The 15,265-nt window shown below is 37.1% G+C and overlaps 1 pseudogene; it reads right to left on the bottom strand.

Moving 5' to 3' along the window:
* Positions 1-388: 388 nt before the first annotated feature.
* LOC124910358 lies at positions 389-14,696 on the bottom strand (annotated as a pseudogene).
* Between the last annotated feature and the right edge of the window lie 569 nt (positions 14,697-15,265).

Raw genomic sequence — 15,265 nt, 5'->3', positions numbered from 1 at the left:
TAACGGTTTTAGCCCTTACTAATACCCCTTTTTCTACTAGTGATCATGGCCGGAAGTAATCGGACTGACCGCCGACGAAGCGGAGAAGAAAATTAAAGAAGACATGCCAACTGCTCATACTTTTGTACTTCCTAAAGGTAGCTCCTTCACTTTCGATTACCGCGTTGAAAGGGTTCGAATCTTCGTTGATTCCACCGGAAAAGTTGCCGACACTCCTTCAATCGGTTGATTCACACACTCTCTGTCTGTCAAAAATAAAATAAAATAAAACTACCAATGGTGTTATTACTTTTCAATATTATTTGCAATCTCTTTATTACAATCCTAGCTAATGGGTATTTATATATATATAGATATATAATAAAACCCAGATCTTTAAATTCAAACCCTAATCATAAAAAGTTCCTTGCTTGATGGCATGATCATTAGCATCTCCGAGGGCAGATTCTTTAAGGTACTTATCTGATAATTGAACTCTCTTTCACGTTTTCCTGTTCCTTAACAAGCATTTGTCCGTACTCCATTTGTCCGTACTCCATCATCTTCTCCATCGTCATCTCCGGCGGATCGAACGTCGGCGGGTCTTCCCTAGAATTCACAAGTTTCTTCTCGGTGGTGTAACTTCACCGTATTATTAGAAAATTTTAACAATTAACTTTATTATTATCTTATTTTTTAATTTAAATCAAATTATGAGTGAATCATTAAAAAATTATATTGATTAACAAGATATTTTCACTTATTTTCTAACCTATATAATAAGCTTTATAATTCAATTTTAATATATCAAAACAATAATAAAATATTATTCACTCTCAAATATCTCTACAAAATATTTTAAAATTCTCCACACCAATAATAAATACCCATTTCATTAATTCATCGTCATACACTTTTCCCCTCACCGCACCAAGGAAATATACACGTACACCAAGCAAATTAGTATCAAATCAGTCATACATTCTTGTTTATTTATTATTCTACTGACCAATTTGACCAATTGATTGACCCGGAAATGAATCGACAAGTTTAGCAATATCATCGTTGGAGACATTATCTGTGATGAAGATACCATTACAAATACCAATCATATCGGTGTGAGTCTAAACATTAATTGTCAGCAAATTGAATAAATTGAAAGTTGTTGGCCTTTATCGTCTTTTATACAATTAGAGCTTATTAATTATTATTGAGTTTGAGCCTGTATGTATAAGTAAGTTGGGTTTTAGGCTAATTACTCATTTATAATGGTTGTTTGTAAAGGTTAATATAGAAACTTAAGAATATTAAGATTTTTTCCTCTTCAACAAATCTTATTGTCCTCCCCAGTTTTTCTAACGTTTTCTTTCTTCATAATCGTTCTTAGAAGATCCTATAATTAGAACTAATATTTGGTATCATAGCGACATGCTTAGGAAAATGGTAGCCTTGTTTTCTTTGCGATCATGCAACTCTCATACACTTGGTTGGGGCGTGTCATTTTGGGCAGCCCTATAGCCATCTCCTTCTCCCCCATCATCTTGAGCGCATAAAAGTTTACGTGTCCAAATCTCGCGTGCCATAACCAAGTTGAATCTGCTAGCGATGTTAATAGAGAGACGACTCACTCGTCGAGTTCAAAGGTCGAAGATTCATCTTGTTCGAATTAAAAATAACGATCAATGTATAATGAACGAGGTGTATTACATTCCAAAATTAAAAAATAATATTATAAGTCTCGGTCAGATGACATAAACAGGCAATATGATCATCTTAACTAGCTTGTTCCTAAAGATGTTCCACCAAAATGGCGTCTTGTTGATGAAGATGGAGAAATCTCCAAATCGGTTATACAAGATTTCTCTCGAGACGAGGCAACTCGTTTCATTATTAGCATCGCTAATAGATCCAACTTTGTTATGACACGCGAGACTTGGGCATATAAACTTTTATGCGCATAAAATGATGGGGGAGAAGGAGAGGGATATAGGGCTGCCCAAGATCATACACCACAACCAAGTGTGTGAGAGTTGCATGATCGCAAAGTAAACAAGGCTACCATTTACTGCCCTAGCAAACTTTTGTGTCAAGCATCCCCTACAACTTGTGCACGCGGATTTGTGTGGTCCGATCACCCCTCCATCACTCACCGGTAAGAAGTATTTTCTTCTACTTGTTGATGATTATATGAGTTAGATGCGGGTGTACATGCTTAGGAAAAAAGGAAAAGCTTTTGAAGCATTCAAGAATTGCAAGAGGCTCGTGGAGAACAAGTCTGAGCATAAGCTGAAGACTTTGCGTACTGATCGAGGTGGAGAGTTCATATCACAGAAATTTGTGGAGTTCTACAAAGAGGAAGGAGTTGAACGTCACCTCACGACACCATACACTCCACAATAAAACGACATAGTGGAGAGAAGAAATCATAATGTGATGGGTGTTGCGAGGAGCTTACTCAAGAGCATGCAGGTACCTACAAACCTCTAGGGAGAGGCAGTGTGACATGTAGTTTATCTCTTGAACTGTTTGCCGACAATGGTGCTAAGAACTTGCACCCCTTACTAGGCATGGACCGGTAAACGACCTCATCTAGAGAACTTGAGAGTATTTGGGTGTACCAGACATGTTAAGACTGCGAGACCACATCTCAAGATGCTTGTTGGCCGAAGTCAAGCCATGGTGTACATTTGTGCTGAAGATGGAAGCAAGGTACATAGGTTTCTTAATCCAGCTTGTGGAAAAATCCGTGTGAGCAGAGATACCGTGTTCGAAGAGGAGAAGAAGTGAGAGTGGTATAACAATGACAATGAGCTCGTACAAAATTCCTTAGAGTTCAAAATCCTACAAGATGAAGAAAACCTAGCGGAGTTGGAAAATGCAACAGGTACACCGAACTCCCATCTTCATCAAGAGAGCTCGAATGAGTCCACAACCAAAGTTGGCCCCATTAAACTTTATTCTTTCAATGATGTCTATGCGGAGGCACCGCTAGTAGAGATGGATCTTGATGAATTGTTGTTGTTTACCACCCAAAAGACAACAAAATATCACGAGGCGATAGTCGGAGAGTCGTGGAATGAGGCCATAAACAAAGAGCTTGAGTCTATCAGGAAGAACAAGACATGGGAGCTCATCGACTTACCACTCAGTCACAAGACCATCGGGTTAAAGTGGATTTTCAAGTTGAAAAGAGACAACAAAGACAACATCCTAAAGCACAAAACAAAAATGGTAGCGAAAGGTTATGTGTAGAAGCAAGGCATTGAATTTGATAAGACATTTGCATCGGTGACGAAACTTGACACAATTAGGCTAATTCTTGCCATCACAGCTCACCGTGGATGAAAGATTCACCACTTGTATGTTAAATCAACATTTCTCAATGGTGACATCGAAGAAGAAGTATATGTCACTCAACCTGAAGGCTTTGTCATCAAGAATAAAGAGCACAAAGTGTACAAGTTATACAAGGCTCTCTATGGACTACGAGCACCAAGGGCGTGGAACACTTGCCTCAAAAATAGAATGGTGAGTCTTGACTTCGTGAAATGTTCTCAAGAGCAAGTTGTGTATACGAGAAACTATAGAGAAGAAGTACTCATTATTTGCGTATACGTCGATGACTAGATCGTGATAGGATCAAGCATCATGGGTGTTGAGGAGTTCAAAAAACTCTCAGGCTACTCTCGTACTATCTTGGTATCGAAGTGGACTAGAAGGAAGATAGTATCGAGGTGAAGTAGAAAGTTTATGCGAAGAAGGTGTTGAAACAGTTTGCAATGGAGGATTGCAACTCGAGTAAGTATTCGATGGAAGCAAAGTTGCAGCTCGGAAAGGATGTGGAAGGAAGCTTAGTGGATCCAAAGAAGTATAGGTGTATCATCCGGTCTCTTAGGTACTTGACGCACACTCGACCCAATATCTCTTATGTAGTTGGCATAGTGAGTCGATAAATGGAGCAGCCTACCACCGTATACCAATAAGTAGTAAAACACATTCTTCGTTACGTGAAGGGAACAACGAGCTATGAGATTCAGTTAAGAAGAGGACGAGAAGTTGAAGAGCTCATTAGTTTTATTGACAATGACTTAGTCGGTGACACGGATGTTAGAAAAATCACTAGAGGGTTGATGTTTTATCTCAACGAGAATTTGATCACTTGGCAATCACAAAAGCATTGAATTGTTGCATTATCTTCATGTGAGGCGGAGTTTATGGCAGCTACTAAAGCTTCGTATCAAGGACTTTGGCTGAAAAACTTGTTGAGCATGGTATTCGGATTCGAGCCGAGGCTGGTAACCCTTTATATCAACAAGTCCGCAATAGCATTAATGAAGAATCTGGTGTTTAATGGACATAGTAAACACATCGTCACTCGGTTCCACTTCATCTGTGAATGTGTTGAGAACCGACAGATTGTTGTAGAGTTGGTAAGCACCACAGATGAACGTGTAAACATTCTCACCAAGGCACTAGCAAGAGTCAAATTCACAGAGATGGGAGAGCTACTCAGCGTGAAGAATCTCGATCCAAATCAAGCTTACGGGGGATATTGTGAGTCTAAGCATTGAATGCCAGTAAATTGAAAGTTGTTGGCCTTTATTGTCTTTTATGCAATTAAGGCTTATTTAATTATTAATGAGCTTTGGCATGTATGTATAAATAATTTAGGATTTTTAGTCTAGAATAAGCCTCAGAGTAGCAGTACATTCTCCATCATTGACATCCCGCACACTAGTCATTTGTTGTCCTCTTCTAACTCTAATATTTTCCAATACATACGTCGTTAGAATATATGTTCTTTCAAATGATGGGTCATACTAGAAAATTGTTCCCCTACTGTTACATCCTTAAATATACGGCCTTGGTCTTGGCTTGATTGTGGATGGTCAGGACCAAGAGGTGTCTAAAAAGAGTTGTGGGTGTGCGATAGATCATCGGAAATGAGAAATGCTAAGTGTCCAAAGCTTCTGACGTGGCATGAGTGCGGAACGCCAAGACCGAGAGAAGGGTGCCGAAGGAGAAGTCATGTGCGTGCGACATCGGCACAAGGTGTTAGAAAAGAGTTTTGTCGTGGCATGATTGTGGACTATCAGGACTGAGGGAAGGCCTAGGAGGAGTCGTGTACGTGCGATGTGGGCATAAGAGTGACAATGATCAGTGCATTAAGAGTGTGTGCATGGAGTGTGGAAAAATCGGACTGACTGGTGACAGTTAGAAGAGATGGGGGCCCGTAAATGTCAGAATGATGGGATGAGGACCCGAAAATGTCGGCGTGATTGGTTGAGGACCGGAAATGTCGGCATTATGGGAAGATGTGGCGGAAAAAGTCAGTAGTGGTTGAACCAATGGAGAACGTGGGTATAGTGGATGGTTACATCCCACTACTTACAGTTATACCCACGTCTAGTAGCTTGAGGCGCAACTAGACCGATGGAGAACGTGAACCTGGAGTAGTGGTCGGTTATGACCCACGTTTAACAGCAACTGCCTGACAGTTTTTCCCCACACCCTAAGTCAGTTATTTTCCTAGGTAGATTGTTATTCTTTTGGATATAAATATCTCTTGATCTGCACAAGACGTTTTGTTAAATTTTGGATAGTTAAATATCCCCACAAGTGAGAAGTCTTTTGTGTGAAGCCTTGAACGTTTGTGGTCCTTTGTAATTCCTATTTGTGAGTGAATATAATTATAAAGTTGGGTGTGGCCCGTAATCTGTGTGTCTCTTGTCCTTCATATTTTATTGACTATTGTGGTCTTTTGGGTGTGTGTTGAGTTTGGCTGATTATTTTGGTGCGCGAAACAAGCCGCACAAGGCTGAAAAATCAAGTAAAAATTCTGATGCGTTATTAACTAGTGACACCTATCATCACCAAACCTAACATGATACATCAATCTCGCACTCTGCTTCAATTTTAAGATCTTTTTAAGGGACCATGGCATGTCCTCCTTGATTCTACACATCCAGATGCTTCTTTCCATTTTCAAAAATTTAAAGTGGATCCATCGTACCCATAACGAGTCTTGCTTCTTTTCAATTGCCCAGATTTGCTTATAATTAAGTGATGGCTTTGTTCCATTCAGTATAGTTTTTAATGTCAAAGTTTCCTTCATTCTTAGGCTTACAAACATATTCCCATTTGACATTTTTCCCACATCTTCCTTGATTTCCCCATATGAAATTTCTCATAAAACGATCAAGATCTTTCATCCCCATCTTTAGAATGACAATTTGATGAGCTCAGAATCTAATACTGCCCATTGTAACTTTTATAACAAGTTCAATTCTGTCTTCAATAGACTCTTTGAGGCCCAATCATTTATTGAATTTTTAACCTTCTCAATTAGCATTCGACAATGAGAGACTTTGAGCTGTCTGGAGGAAAGAGGAATGCCAAAATAACGAACAGGCAACTCCCTTTCCCTTCCTTAATGTTGAGAATGCTGAAACAGTTCACCTTAGTTATTTCATCAACATCACCATAAAACGCCACACTTTTTTCCTCGTTAATATATAGACCTCTAACATTTGAAAATAGAGTTAGTACTTCCTTGATTTTGTTGAAGGAGTCCACATCCGCATCAGCAACAATGAAAAGATCATCTGTAAAACAAACACGGGTAATATATTTCTCCTTACAAAAAGGGTGATAGGTATATGGTTTACTCTTCAGTATCTCCTTAAACATACAATTGAATATTTCCATTATAAGTACAAATATGTATGGGGATAGTGGATCGCCCTGCCTTACTTCGTTTTTACCCTTGAAGTATTCACCATGAACAGCATCAACACTCACAATAAAATGGGTGGAAGAAATGCATTGGATAATCCACTCTACAAAAACACTTGGGAATCCGAAAACATTCAAAAACTCTTGGATAGTATCACATCTAATGGAATCGAATGTTTTTTGAATATCAACTTTAAAAGCAACCCAAGGAGTAATTCTCTTCTTACCATAACCCTTAAGAAAACCCTACAAAAGGAAAACGTTATGTGATATAGAATGACTAGGAATGAATGATGAATGCTCAAGACTAACTAGACTAGAGATAACATTTTTAAATCGATTTGAAATGACTTTTGAAATTGTTTTATATATAACATTGCAACAAGAAATAGGACGAAAATCTTGAATCTTTTTAAGAAATTTTTTTTAAGAATCAGATTCAGAATAGTCACATTCCATTGTTTCAACATTCTTTTATTTTGTAAAAAAATTCAAAACCCCATCATTATATCTGTACAATTACACTCCAATTGTTTTTGAAAAAGTGACATTATATCATCAGGACCAGAGTTTTTATTACCATTCATTTTGAAGACCACCTGCTCAATTTCCTCCTTGGTAACTATTTTCACCAGTTTCCAACCCTCATGTAATCCAATATTCTTCAGCCTAAGCTGTCGAAGGTAACTAATGTTACTGGAATTGCATTTCCAAGTACCCATGAGTCCTCGAAAAAAACATATTGCCTCATCTTGCACTTTCTTATGCCCATGAGCAACCTCCCCATTATCCTTTTCCAGCCTAACCACCCAATTTCGAATATTTCTAGCCGACATTTCGTGAAGAAGAAACCAGTGTTTTTATCCCCAAAAGAAAGTTAGTTCTGCCTCGATTTATGTCTAACAAAACTCTCCTCATGGGAGCTAAGGGTCTTGAATTCTGTCAACTTTTCCATAGTACTTAACTCCCTCAAGTCCCTACTATTAAGAATTTGGTTTTGAATATTCTTAAGATGAACTCTAGCAGCAATAACCTTAAACGAAATATTACTGAATTTGACCTGATTGAATTTTTGCAATTGACATTTTAGCAATCCCAATTTCTCACAAACTTGATACATCTTTGTTCCATGAATCTTAGTACCCAGATCTCAAATGTATAGATAAAACTGTCATCCATTCAGAAGTTGAAGAATTCAAATGGCCTTTTAATTCTTTCCTCTTTTCTCAAAAAAAAAAATACAGCTTCGGGCAATGATTTGATATTCGGGATTTAGAACATTAACATGACTATTTAAATATTTCAATACCCAACCCTCATTGATGAGACCTCTATCAATAATTGGATTTCTTCTCATTTGTTCATATCCTCTAAGATTAGACAAAGTAAATAGGTTACCAGAATTAGTAGGCTCACATACAGCTCAATGTTTCATTCTTTAAAAAAAATGAGCATTGACTTATTTTAAAATTAAATTAAAGGATTTCTCTAACTCAACGAATAACTGAATTAATAATTCTTTTCACTTATTAAATAAAGGCTAGGCCGGCTATTTTTTTTAAAAAAAATAGTCATCTTCAACCCTTTAAATTACGGCGAATTCCATGAAACAACAACCCACCACCTCAGGCTGCCTGGTAATTAATTTCTATCTCTCTCGCTCTCTGGAGTTAGCATGGCGGAGGAGAAGAACCCAACAACCACCATTGATGAAGAACCTAGTAAGTTCTATAAAGATTCAATATTTTCCTTCTTCCTTTCCTTTACCAGAAAGGGCATAATTAAAACTGTAGTTCCTAAGAAAACATCATGGCCGGAAGTAGTCGGACTTACCGCCGACGAAGCGGAGAAGAAAATTAAAGAAGACATGCCAACTGCTCATACTTTTGTACTTCCTCAAGGTAGCCCCTTCACTTTGGATTACCGCATTGAACGGGTTCGAATTTTCGTTGATTCCACCGGAAAAGTTGACGAAACTCCTTCAATCGGCTGATTCACACACACTTTCTCTGTCTGTATGTCAATATTAAAATAAAACTACCAATGTTGTAATCAATTTTCAATATTATTTGCACTCTCTTTATTACAATCCTAGCTAAATGGGTACTCGAGGATTGTCTTGTTTATTGTACATTCCTGGAAACTGAACATTTGTTGGGTTATCGGCTATGTTCATGAGTGTAGCGTTTACCATCTGGTTGTTTACAGTGTATTGGGTTGTACCACCCATTCTTCCGGCACCGGCATCTAGATCGTTGATGAATAGAACGCACATTTTCCCTTTTCTTATTATTTCTGATGCCTCTCTATACCTTTGCCTTATTAGCTTTGCTGGTTCTCCTGCATTCCCACTTTCTAACTCTCCCGCACTCATCAAAATTGGGCTGCAATTGTTTTTCATTGTAAAAAGAAATGATTCTTTGTTCATTAGGTAAGGGTTTATCTAATTGGAATGATAGAAAGAAAACCCAATTCATCAATTGGTCCTGATTTGATTGGTTGTGCTTCAACAAAACATAGATTTTTGGGATCACTGGATTGGTTGTGCGAGAACAATCAAGCTTAAGACCGATTGAAAAATGATCTTGATTACCCTTAATGATAATTTATGGGGGTACTTACTTGATTGCCATTTTAGCAAAGACAAGCTCACATTGGAATGATTTGTCTCCCCAGATACTCAAAATAAGAGGGACCTTTCTCTTTTTGAATGATCAAGCAATTCTGGTGGAGGTTAAAGACAGAATCACAGGAATCATGTTTAATCTTGCTATTGTTTATGATAGTAACTCAAACACTGACAGAAGACTCCTCTGGAATTGTCTTAGAAACTGGATCGGTAGTGATAAATCTTGGGTTGTCCTTGGTGATTACAACGTAACAAGAAACGAATCTGATCGTAGCTCAGAATCTGAAATAACTCGGGATGTGATTGACTTTAATGACTGTATCAGAGATATGAGTTGTATCGAGCCTACCAATTCTAGGAATTTCTCCACTTGGTCTTCTACGAGAGGGAATGAACAAATTAGAAGAAGTAGAATTGACAGATGTCTGGTAAATGAGAACTGGATTAACCAATTTCCGAGAAGTCAGCTTCATGTTCTGAATCCGGGTATATCTGATCACTGCCCGATTAAATTGGTCTGGGAAAAGGAAGAAAGGTTCAAAAGGCCCTTTAAAATTTTCAATTTCTAGATGGAAAACAACAAATTCAAGGGTATTCTCGAAAGTGTTTGGTCTACAGATGTCAGGGATCCAACATGTACAGGGTTTCTGAGAAGCTTAAACTCCTGAAAAATCATCTCCAAAGTTTTGACAAGAAGAAGTTAAGTAATATCTCCAATAGAGTTCTGGCTGCTAGAGAATAACTGGAAGAAGTTCAGAAAAGGTTATTAAGGGATGATAATGATGAACAACTCAATGAAACAGAAAGGGATGCGCTTGAAAATTTCAGGAAACTGAGTCTTCTTGAAGAGAATTTTATTAGATAGAAATCAAGACAGAGTTGGCTCTCGTTGGGTGACAAAAATACAGCTTTCTTCTATAGAAAATGCAAGGCTAGAAACATGAGAAACAATGTATACAAGCTGAAGAATGATGATGGTGAATATGTTCAGGGTCAAAAGGGTATACAAGATTTGGCTATCGATTTAATAAGCAGCTTATGGGTACAAGAAAACAGCATCAAAGTCACCTAAATACCTTATATCAGATTATTGATAGGAAAATTTCTACAGAAGATAGTCGCGAGTTGATAAGGGTGGTCACGAGGGTTGAGGTTAAAGAAGCTCTGTTTAGTATTGATGGGAATAAAAGCCCGGGCCCTGATGGGTTTAATGCACAGTTCTTCAAAGACAATTGGTCGGTTGTGGGTAAAGACATTACTGATGGGGTTTTGTTAAAGCAATGGAATACAGCGGTCATAACCTTGATCCCCAAAACTACGGTACCCGAGAAAGTACAAGATTTCAGACCAATTTCCTACTGCAATGTGATTTATAAAATAATTTCAAAAATCATTTCTAAACGATTTAAAAATATCATAGGAAAAATTATAAATCTTAATCAATCTGCATTCATCCCCAGTAGGACAATCTCTCATAATATTCTTCTCATATAGAGCCTTTTAAAAGGCTACGGGAATAAGAAAATATCCCCGAGAGTGGCTTTCAAAATAGATATCAAGAAAGCTTTCGACTATGTTAGATGGGAAGCCATTCAAGACTTTCTGGTTGTATCTGTTTTTCCTATGATTTTTATTGATTGGATTATGCAGTGCGTTTCATCATCCTACTTTGTTGTTAGCGTTAATGGAGTCCACGGAGGCTATTTCAAGGGTGAAATGGGGTAAGGCAAGGAGACCCCTCTCTTCTTACCTTTTTGTAGCTATCATGGCGATCTTTGAGAGCATCTTCGCGATGTTCCGAAAGAATCATCCATACATCTTTCACCCATTCTGTGAGGTAGAGGAGGTAACTCATTTATGTTTGCTGACGATTTGTTCATTATAGCACACACAGACATTGATTCCATTAAAACTATTAGGGCTGCACTAACGTTCTTTTCTGAGGTTACAGGTTTAACTATTAATGAAAGAAAAAATGTGAAATTTTATGGAGGTGTGAATGACAAAACGAAGCATGACATCTTCAACATCATGGGCATCAAGAAAGACAATTTTCCCGTAAGGTACTTAGGAATTCCGTTAACCGTGAAGTAGATCGAGATCTCACACTACAAGCCGCTGATTGAAAAGGTAAAAAAATACGATATGTGGCTGGGCAGAGAAAAAACTTTATTATGCAGAGAGGATCAAACTTATCAAAACCGTGGTCATGGGCATAGTTGGCTATTGGGCGCAGCAAATGGTCATTCCGAAGAAGGTAATGAAGGAGCTCGATACACTGATGAAGAACTTTATCTGGGGCAGTAGTGGAAGAGGAGTAAAAAAAAGTCAAATGGACCGCTCTCTGCAAACTGAAGGATGAATGAGGTATCAGCTTGAAGAACTGTATCGAGTGGAACAAGGCTCTCACCTTTAAGCATTTGTGGGCTTTGGAGCGCAATTAGGAGTCACTATGGATCAAATGGGTTCATACGAGGTTTATGAAATACGAAACCAGCATCTAGACCTGCAAAATTTATGAAGGTATGAGCTGGTCTCTAAAAAAGATTCTTAAACTAAGAAGCGATATTGCAGATCTTTATGACATCCGGCTAGGGGACAGAAAAGACACTATATTCTGGCACGATCCCTGGTTCGAAACCAGCCTATCATCCACAAGGAGGAGTTTCAAAATACCGCATCAGAAGGGACTGCACAGAAGCGAAAATCAGAAACATTAAACACGGGAATTGGGACTCACTCCTAAGAAGAAATCCAGAAGGACAGAGGATACTTGATCATATAAGTAAAATACAACTACACGATAGACCGGATATTCATGAATGGAAAGTTGAGGACAATGGGAAGCTGGTATTGATGAAAATATGGGAGGTAACACGGGAAAAAACACAGAAAGTAGAATGGGCTCCTCTTGTATGGTCAACGAAGATTATCCTTAGACACTAGTTCATCCTATGGCTCGCCTTCTGGGAAAGACTCAGCACTCGTGATCGTATCAGCAAGTATATGAGCACCCCGGACACGAACTGTCTTCTATGTAGAGGAAATGAAGAAACCATAGATCACCTATTCGGGAGCTGTTGTATTGCTTTAGAGCTTTGGGACAAATTCTATAAAAGCCTGAAGCTGATCGGTTTCTCGGGCGAATGGAATGAAATCAAAGATGAAACACTACTCAAAGTCAAGGGAAATAGATTTGCAACAAGAGTGTTCAAGTGCGACTTTGGAGCAATGATGTATAACATTTGGCAAGAACGAAATGCAAGGGTATATGGCAAAACCCGTAGGAGCGTTGAAGAGTTATGGAAAGATATTGTATCGGATTGCAGCGTCCTCGCGGGAACGTGGACAAGAATTCCAAGCATAGAGCAGAACTGGAATATCTGTAGGAACTGGAATTTACCGTTTTTTAAACTCACTAAAATTGAAAGTATTTTAATCAGATAATTCATTTACGTTTTTAGCTTTTTAGCTTTTATTTAGAATGTTATGATTTCAAAATCATTTTAGGCCTGTCTAGAATGATCTATTAAACTCGTGGTTTTTTTCCCATTTTTGGAAATTTTTAATTGACGCTAAGTCGTTTTTCCCAAAAAGAAAATAAGAGGGACCTTTTAAACAACAATAAAGCCCACCAATAATAACTAGTCTTATTGATTTTACACCCAAAGTAAGCATCTTTGTTACTTTCTAAAGTTAATTTTGGATCAAGTGTTCCCATATCACTAGGTTGATTCCATATGATTTTTTGTTGAGAAAAGTTTTTAGAGTAAAAAATTTCATTTAAGATCTCGTTTTTTGGATGAAGCGTTATTCACGGTAGAATTCTTACAGATAATATGTGCATGAAAAAATGTTATATTATGGTAAGTCGTTGTCGTATGAGTCACGAGCATGATGAATCGACAATTCATTTACTTTCACATTATCGAGGGTGAATAGTATTATAAGTCTTTTGTGGAATATTACTAGGATTCACTAGGTAATGCACAAGTTTTTGGGTTGATGTAAGGACATTAAAATTAATATGGTTGATATGACATGCCTACATAATTGGGTTATCATACTAATTATTTTCTAGTGGACTATTTAGTTGGAGAGGAATCGTAAAAATTTCAATAGTATTGGACATCATTCATAAAACTATTATCATGATACTTTTTGAGATTAATTCCGAAAAGTCGATAGAGTCGGTCGAAAAGTTAATTGTTTTTTCAAGTACTACGAACTTGATAATCTATTGAGAAACGTGCTTTTTTATGTGACGCTTTGTTATTGTGTTTAAACCAATCTTATTAATTTTAATATTCATGAATATTAAAAAAAACTAGTCACATTAATTAAAAACCTTTATGTTAATTACAAGTGTTGTCAAATGCATTTTTTCCTATTTAATTATTTTTATTCTTCCACTTAATTATTTTTTATTTCTTTTTTTTTAAAAAAATAGCTTAATGCCATTTAGTTAAAATCCCCAAAAAGAAAAGGAAAAGAGTACATGTGTTTTTGAATTAGGACAAAAACAACTTTTTGTCTTAATTTTAAAAAACAAAAAATATACAACCTACCACTCCAACAAGCATAACATACAATAATCTTACAAACATGAATAAAAAAACAGCAAGCAAACAACAATTACATCATCTCACCTTAAACAACAATACTTTTGTGACTTCTGCAAACATGATGTTCCATTGTAGACATAGATTCTAATTCTCCACTGTAATGGGAAAACGCCTCCAAATGTGAACGAGAGCAAGACCATCAAATATTATATCAATCCATTCTTGATCCTCATCTCTTCTAGCTCTCGAGAAGACTAACATTTCTCTCAGTCCAAATTTCATACATTTAAGCTCCAAAGAAACATTTGAAAACATTAGCATGAAATGAATCTCCCTTAGTCTTTGAGGGCACTAAATCCTTAATGTGACTCCAATCTTCCGAGAAGCTATTGAATCTGAAATTATTAGCAAAATTCTTCCAAACAACAATAGTGAAAGCACATTCCCTAAATATATAAGCAATCGATTCCTCACAATTAGAACACAAAACACAACAAGTATTAGTGATTGTCATGAACTTACTAATTATGTCTATTGTCATTAGTCTTGATGTTGGGGAATGATTTTAGTAGACCAGTGGAACCACTCAACAAGCTGCCCCTAGTTCGGATACTATCCCATGCTAAGCTTGAATTAAACTTATTATTGATCTTCATCTTCCATTCATGTTAATCAGCCCCATCAATAAAGGGAATGCAGCTGATTACATCTACGGTCCTTGTCCCATCTAGAATAAGCCTCAAAGTAGCAGTACATTCTCCATCATTGACATCCCGCACACTAGTCATTTATTGTCCTCTTTTAACTCTAATATTTTCCAATTCATACCTCGTTAGAATAGATGTTTCTTCAAATCATGGGTCATACTAGAAAAATGTTCCCCTACTGTCACCAAACCTAACATTATACATTAATCTCGCACTCTACTACAATTTTTAAGGGACCATGGCATGTCCTCTTTGATTCTACACATCCAGATGCTTCTTTCCATTTTCAAAAATCTAGAGTGGGGTCATCGTACCCATAACGAGTTTTGCTTCTTTTAATTTCCCATAATTAATTGTAAGTGAGGGCTTTGTTCCATTAAGTACAATTTTAATGACAAAGCCTCCTTCATTCTTAGGTTTACAAACATATTCTCATTTGACATTTTTTCCACCTCTTCCTTGATTTCTCCATATACAATTTCTCATTAAATAATCAAGATTTTTTATCATCTTCTTTAGAATGACAATTTGATGAGCTCAGAATCTAATACTACCAATTGTAACTTTCATAACAAATTCAATTATGCCCGCATATGACAGAATCTTCGAAGCCTAACCATTGATTTTTTAACCTTCTCAATTAGCATCCG

This window comes from Impatiens glandulifera, chromosome 1 (genome assembly GCF_907164915.1).
Source record: "Impatiens glandulifera chromosome 1, dImpGla2.1, whole genome shotgun sequence".
NCBI lineage: Eukaryota > Viridiplantae > Streptophyta > Magnoliopsida > Ericales > Balsaminaceae > Impatiens > Impatiens glandulifera.
This window is presented reverse-complemented; position numbering and strand designations above follow the sequence as displayed.